This window comes from Muntiacus reevesi, chromosome 1, assembly GCF_963930625.1.
Source record: "Muntiacus reevesi chromosome 1, mMunRee1.1, whole genome shotgun sequence".
Lineage (NCBI taxonomy): Eukaryota > Metazoa > Chordata > Mammalia > Artiodactyla > Cervidae > Muntiacus > Muntiacus reevesi.
Genome location: NC_089249.1, coordinates 160569674 through 160576472, shown reverse-complemented (window position 1 = coordinate 160576472; position 6799 = coordinate 160569674). Strand labels below are relative to the sequence as shown.

The 6799-nt window shown below is 37.6% G+C and overlaps 1 pseudogene; it reads right to left on the bottom strand.

Moving 5' to 3' along the window:
* Positions 1-1755: 1755 nt before the first annotated feature.
* Positions 1756-2570, bottom strand: LOC136164484 (transcription initiation factor TFIID subunit 9-like; annotated as a pseudogene).
* Between the last annotated feature and the right edge of the window lie 4229 nt (positions 2571-6799).

Here is a 6799-nt window from a genome sequence, read left to right as displayed (position 1 = left end):
TAATGTTAAACCATTTAATATGATATTTGCGCTTCAGTTCAGTTCAGTTCAGTCGCTCAATCGTGTCTTACTCTTTGCGACCCCATGAACTGCAGCACGATGCTTTTGAACTGTGGTGTTGGAGAAGACTCTTGGGAGTCCCTTGGACTGCAAGGAGGTCCAACCAGTCCATCCTAAAGGAGATCAGTCCTGGGTGTTCACTGGAAGGACTGATGTTGAAGCTGAAACTCCAGTATTTTGGCCACCTCATGCGAAGAGCTGACTCATTGGAAAAGACCCTGATGATGGGAAAGATTGAGGGCAGGAGAAGAAGGGGACGGCAGAGGATGAGATGGTTGGATGGCATCACCAACTCAATGGACATGAGTTTGGGTAAACTCTGGGAGTTGGTGATGGACAGGGAGGCCTTGCGTGCTACGGTTCATGGGGTCGCAAAGAGTCGGACACGACTGAGTGACTGAACTGAACTGAAGTTAGTTTCTCAGAAAAAGAAAATAAAAGACTCTTCATCATAGTTAGGAAATATCCTTTGTCTCTTGTTTTACTTAGTGTTTTTACCAGAAGCTGTCCTTGACTTTTCTTAGCTGTTGTATAATTGTACAGTTTTCAACTTGATTTTCATCCATGTGATTAATTAGGTTGAGGTTTCCTAATTTTGAACTATCTGTAAGGGGCCAAAGTAATTTTTATTTTTAGGTTTATTCTTAGGTGGTTAATAGTTTTTGCTGCTATTGTGAATAGAATCTTATTTTATATTACATTTTCTAATTGGTTATGGCTGGTATATAGGAAAGCTATTGATTTTTTTTACGCTGATCTTGTATGTGGTCACCTTCCTGAAAGTTCTTATTAATTCTAATAGTTTGTCAATTGATTTTCTTGGGTTTTTCTATGTAAGCCATAGTGTCATTTGCAAATAATCACAATTTGCCTCTTCTTTTCTAATGTTTATACCTCTTATTGCTTTCCTTCTCTTTTTGAATTAGAGAAAGTAAATGTTACCATTTGAATAGTAGTGGTGATAAAGGTCATTCTTGTCTTTTTTCTGACTTCAATTGGAATGTGTGTCTATTACTTCACCATTAAGTATGGCATTTGCGTAAGTTTTTATCATTGTTTCATTAAAAACAAACAATGCATCAAATTAAAGCTGTTCTTTTCCTACAGGCTAGGAAATTTTTTCTTTTGTATCATTAGTGGATGTTGAATTTAAGACACTCATTTAAAAATTTTTATTTATTAATATAATAAGTTAAATTGATATATAATCTAATGCTGAGCCATCTTAGCAATGCTGGGGTAAATCCTCTTTGGGCTTGATGCATTACTCTTTCAAAACACTGCTGGATTTAACTTGTTAAGATTTAATTTAGGATTTTTGCTTCATTATTCATACATGGGATCATGTACATGTATTTTTTCTCTTGCCCTTACCTGGGTTTGGCTTCAGGATATGCCAGTTAGTAAAATGTGTTGTGTGGCTTTCCATCTTTTTTCTTTGTTTTCTTCTCCTTCTTTCTATCTTCCTTTCTTTCTTTAATGACAACTTGTTTTTTATACTTAAAGGCTGCTGAGAAATGACTACTAGTCCTATTAAAGAAAATCTAACATCTTAATTGAAAACTATGGTAACTATATGTACTCATTAACTACTATTGAAGTTTTCTAAAAGAACTTGAGAACATCATGTGCATGTTTAATTTCAGTACAGTGGTTTCAAGACCAAGTATACATGTTACACGCATTAAGGCTAGACTATAAATGATTGTCATCACCATCATCATTATCAATATCACCTTCACATTTTCTTTTAACTTGTTTGATGACTCATTGGAAGTCTTTTATGATGGCGTTATGTTAGTGGTAATAATAGTGTTTTTGTACCCTACTGATGGATTAACCTGAATATGGTGAGCAGCTGCTGTTGCAAGAACTGATGCTTTTACAGCTGGGGACTGTGAAGCAGGAATCTGTACTGTAAACCTTGGCTCTGTGAGGGACATTGGAGTCCCTACCTTAGTTGAGGGCTTCTCTGGTGGCTCAGCTGGTAAAGAATTAACCTTAGTTGAAACAGACATGGTTTGTGGGATTGGGTGACTGGAGTGGGAGCACTTGGTGTGCCAAAAACTGAGCCAACATTTACCTGTAGAACTGTTACTCTGCCTGCAGAGTATATGTCTTTATTTGGTAAAGATTAAAGTCTATAGGTTGGAACAGTCAAGCAGTATCTATCAAGAGGCAATCTAGGGCTTGAATATGGCTTGACTGATTGCAAAAGAATTTGATTTCTTTCTTCAATGTCTAATAAAAAAATCCCTTGGGGAAGGAGAGGTAAAAGCTTGGTTATCACAGCACTGGATTGCCAATCGCACATCATGAGCATCAACAGTAACTCTCTTAGAAATTTTTGCATCATCTAAAATTGTGGTCACAATTTGAAAGGCAAACTCCAACATCTGATTTACAACTCTTACCTCATATTCTGTAATCTCCATGTCCTTCAGGATTTTTTCCATCATCTCTGCATCTTTCAGCATGCTCTTGGGAGAAGGCATCTTGCCAAACTCCATATAATATCCAGCGATCAGACTTCTTGAGTTAAATCACTCACATGAACGTATTTCAGTGGTTTTGATGCAAGTCCTTTGCCTAGTGCCTGGTTTACCTTGCCTAACCTACCCTCCATCTCTGCCCTGTCGTGCACCCTGACCAGTGAGTAGGATGTTCAGCCCTTTCTTATTTTCTTACATAGATTCTATAATGTGAAAATTATGTATCCTTCAAACGTGTTTCTCTCTTTATTAGGCTCTGATATAATGCTACTTTCCTTAAGGAAATTTCATCTTATATGCTCTAAAGTTGACTTATTTATTTATAAATGAGAAATAATCTTTCCCCTGAAGTTCAACTAGAACTCATCTATTTAAAATTCTCAGCCTGTTACCTTTTAACTTTGTCATTCAATGACAATATTTTCAGTTTTTCTATGGTTATTGCCCCATTTGGCTTTCTAATTCTTTTTGGAACAATTTTGGCTACTTTTTTTTTAAACTGGAAAACATGACTCAGAACTATGAGCCTTAACTGGTAAAGAAATTGGTATCATAACAGGCATGAATTTGGTATTTATTTTAGAGCAGTGAAAATATAGGTAATCTCAAAGGTAGCCCTTGGCCTGCTGCCAACTGATTATCACTTGCAATCAATTATCAACTGAATGAACGATGAAGGCAATGTGTTAGTGAACTAAGTGGCCTCTGCCACAGAACAGTATGGAGGGCAGAAGGGATTTGTAAACACAGTAAAGAGGAATTTCTGAACAGAGCAAAAAAAAAAAAAAAGAAGAAAAGAATGTGAAACTCAATACTCTAAAATTTTGATTCTAGACAAGTCCCAAACCATTGACTTTCTATGTCTATCATAAAAATAATTTATCTCTTGCAGTCATGAGGCTGATAGTAACTGAAAATCAAATCCAAAGTGTGATATTGGGGATTACTGTAGTATAATACCAATTAAATTCACAGCCTTGCCAGTCTGTTATGTGAATGTCAGAGTGTTGACCAGAAAAGAAAGCAGTCAGAGAACTCAGAGCATCTAAAATCCTACCCGCCTTGAGTCTCCCCGGCCAGTGGAAGTGGCTCCTCTTCCCCTGCTGAGGCTAATGGGTGACTTCTGACAATCCTTGTCAGTAGGAGGAAATAGTGACACAGTTCTGTGAAAGCCTTCTGTTGACCCCTTCTGGTAAATCAAGGTAAATTCCATGAAAATACACGTGAGTGATGTTTCTGCAGAGCCAGTGTTCTAGGCGGTGTCACAATGTCCTTTCCTAAGTACCAGTTGCTTCACCTTATGCCCTCCTACCATATGAAAGCAACAGAATGCTATATTTTACTGATTCACATTTAAAAAAATAAAATGTTGTTGAGGCAAACTTCACATAACATAAAATTAATTATTTTAAAATGAACAATTCAGTGGCATTTAGTTCATTCACAATATTTTTTCCAATATTCTAATACCTCTGAAATGGAATTTATATTACAATCAATGATATGCTATAGTTTAATTGATAATGTTTCATAAAATTTCTCATAATGAAATATAAATAAAGGTGCATCTTTCAGTTGATGGTGTCTTAGAGTAGTTGAATTTGGGTACTTGATGGTTTTCTTGGATTTTTGAGGAAGCACACTTTATATCTGGGTGTCTTGCCAGCCACTCACCTACTGAGTTGACCTGAAAGACCTTTGGCTTTGACAGGAATCCAGAGCAAAGGAAGCTGTCCAATTGGTCTAGCCTGCAATGTAAGTAGAGGGGCCATTTGGTCTCCACGACTCACCAGATCCCAATCATGTTGCAATCACCTTGCTGATAGAGGCTATAGCAAGCCCAGGAGCAGCAATGCAGAAGTGAAGAAAGTCATGCTCTGTTTAATAAGTAACTGATCTCCTTTGAGAAACAGCTTTATCATACTACTAGGCCCTGATAGAGACTGCATGCTTGTCCCTGGGATAGCCAGGTGACCTTCCTTCCATAACCTGGAAACCATTTGATCCATTCTCAAGTCTGTAGTGTCCAAAAGCATTCATCATCAGATGGAAAGGATACAAATGAGACCAGGCCTAAGGGTCTTCTCCTTTGCCACCCATCCCTCAATAAACACATATGTCTTAACAGGCAGAGGTTGTTTGAATGGATAAAGAAAAGCAAAACCCAAATACCTGCTGTATATAAGAGATGAGCTCTAAAAGAGGAAATAAAATGGAAGGAAAAAGTATATACCATGCAAAGAGTTAGTTTGTAAAGGCTAGAGAGACTATATGAGTTAAAGTATATTTCAAGACAATGACTAGGAATATAGATACTTCAGGACTTCCCTGGTGGTCTGAATGGTTAAGAATCCATCTTCCAATGCAGGAGATACAGGTTTGATCCCTGGTCAGAGAATTAAGATCCCACATGCCAGGGGGCAACTAGAGAAATCTCACGTGCTGCACTGAAAGATCACACATGCCACAACTAAGACCTGGCCAAAATAAATAAATAAAATAAATATTTTAAAAGATAGATATTTCATAATGGCAAAGTGATCAATTCACCAGGAAGATATAATGATTATAAATTTGTGACAACAGAGATTATAACCTAATGACAGAGCTTCAAAATACGTGGAACAAAAATTGACAGAACTAAAAGATGAAATACACAGTTCCACAATCATAGTTGGAGATGAAAAGAAACCCTCAGCAATAGACTAACAGACATTAAAATATCAAGAAAGACACAGATTATGTGAACAATATCATCAAATATCTTGCGCTAATGGAAATGTATAAAACTGTATACCACAACTGCAGGATACATATTCTTTTCAAACATTGTACACATTGTACACACTAATGGGCCATATGCTGAGCCATAAAACAAGTCTCAATAAATGTGAAAGCTTTGATATCATATAGAATATGTTCTCTGACCACAATGGAATTAAATTAGATATCAATAATCATAAGCTACCCAGAAAACTCCCAAATTTTGGAAATTAAGCAACATAGTTCTAAACAATCCATGGATCAAAGACGTAATCACAAGAGAATTTAGAATGATAATGAAAACATAAAATGATTAGCAGGATGCAGGGTAAAATTTATAGCTCTAAGTATTTGTGATTGAAAATAAGAAAGGTCTTTATCCCTTACATTTTATCATGGAATGCTGACTGGCATCCCCAACATTACGGTCCAATGGATCAAACAATTCTTAGCTCTCATTGGGTGGTTTCATGGCATCTCACAGACAAGAGTTTAGTTTCTACAACAGTCGTTGTAAGCCAAAAACTTCTCAAGTAGTGGCCAGTGGTTTGTGGGTGGGATCAGAGCCTTGCTTCAGAATCCTGGGTGCCCATGCTGTGATTCCCCAATTGGAATTGCCTGAAGGTATTAAGTAAGATTTCTGTTACATATACATCCAAAACATCGGATCTGTTGGATAATCAGGCCCAACTAGTAACAGAGCTTGCACTGCAACCTAGGCCTATCTTTTGGAGCCAGGCTCCTCTCTAAACCTACAGGTTACTGATAAATGAGTCAGAGCAGCATGCTCAAATATAGTACACAGGGTCTCCAAACCCAAGAGAGCCACCAAGCTTTCTAATTCTTTGAGGGGAGTGGTACAAGGTGTGGTCTCTTTTTCCTTACTTTAATTTTTGTTTATTTATTTAGTGTAGGGAAGCAAAAGAATTATTTCACAAGGAAGTTTGTAAGCGACTCCAGATTTTGGAAGGACTGGCTCACCAAATAAAAAAATACATGTGTTTAAAAGAAAAAAGAAAAAGAAAGATTTCTTAGCTTGAGCTGCTATAACAGAAATAATTATAGACGGAGTGACTTAAAAGAAATGTATTTCTTAGTGTTCTGGCAACTGAGGACACTGTTCTGCCAAAAATTAAAAAAGCCCAATAACATAAAATAGACCACAAGAGTCCGCTTAGGAAAGCTGATAATTGACAGCATGCAACTGGCAGGGGAAGGAAAAGGGAGATGCCTGCAAAAGCCAGAATTTTAAAAAAGCTGAAATGGTACAGAGAGAGACCTCCCACAAATCCTGGAATCTATGGGAGGCGAGTGTGAAAACAGAAATCTTTTCCTTTGTGGAGAATGTTGGAAGCTTCTTCCATCTACTGCAAATTCTGGAGACTTCTGAGGGTGGGGACAGGGGCAGGGCTCCCGAAAACATCCCAGGAGCCTCCACCCTGGGAGGAAGGAGCCACCCTCCACTTTGCCTGCCCGACCCCCCT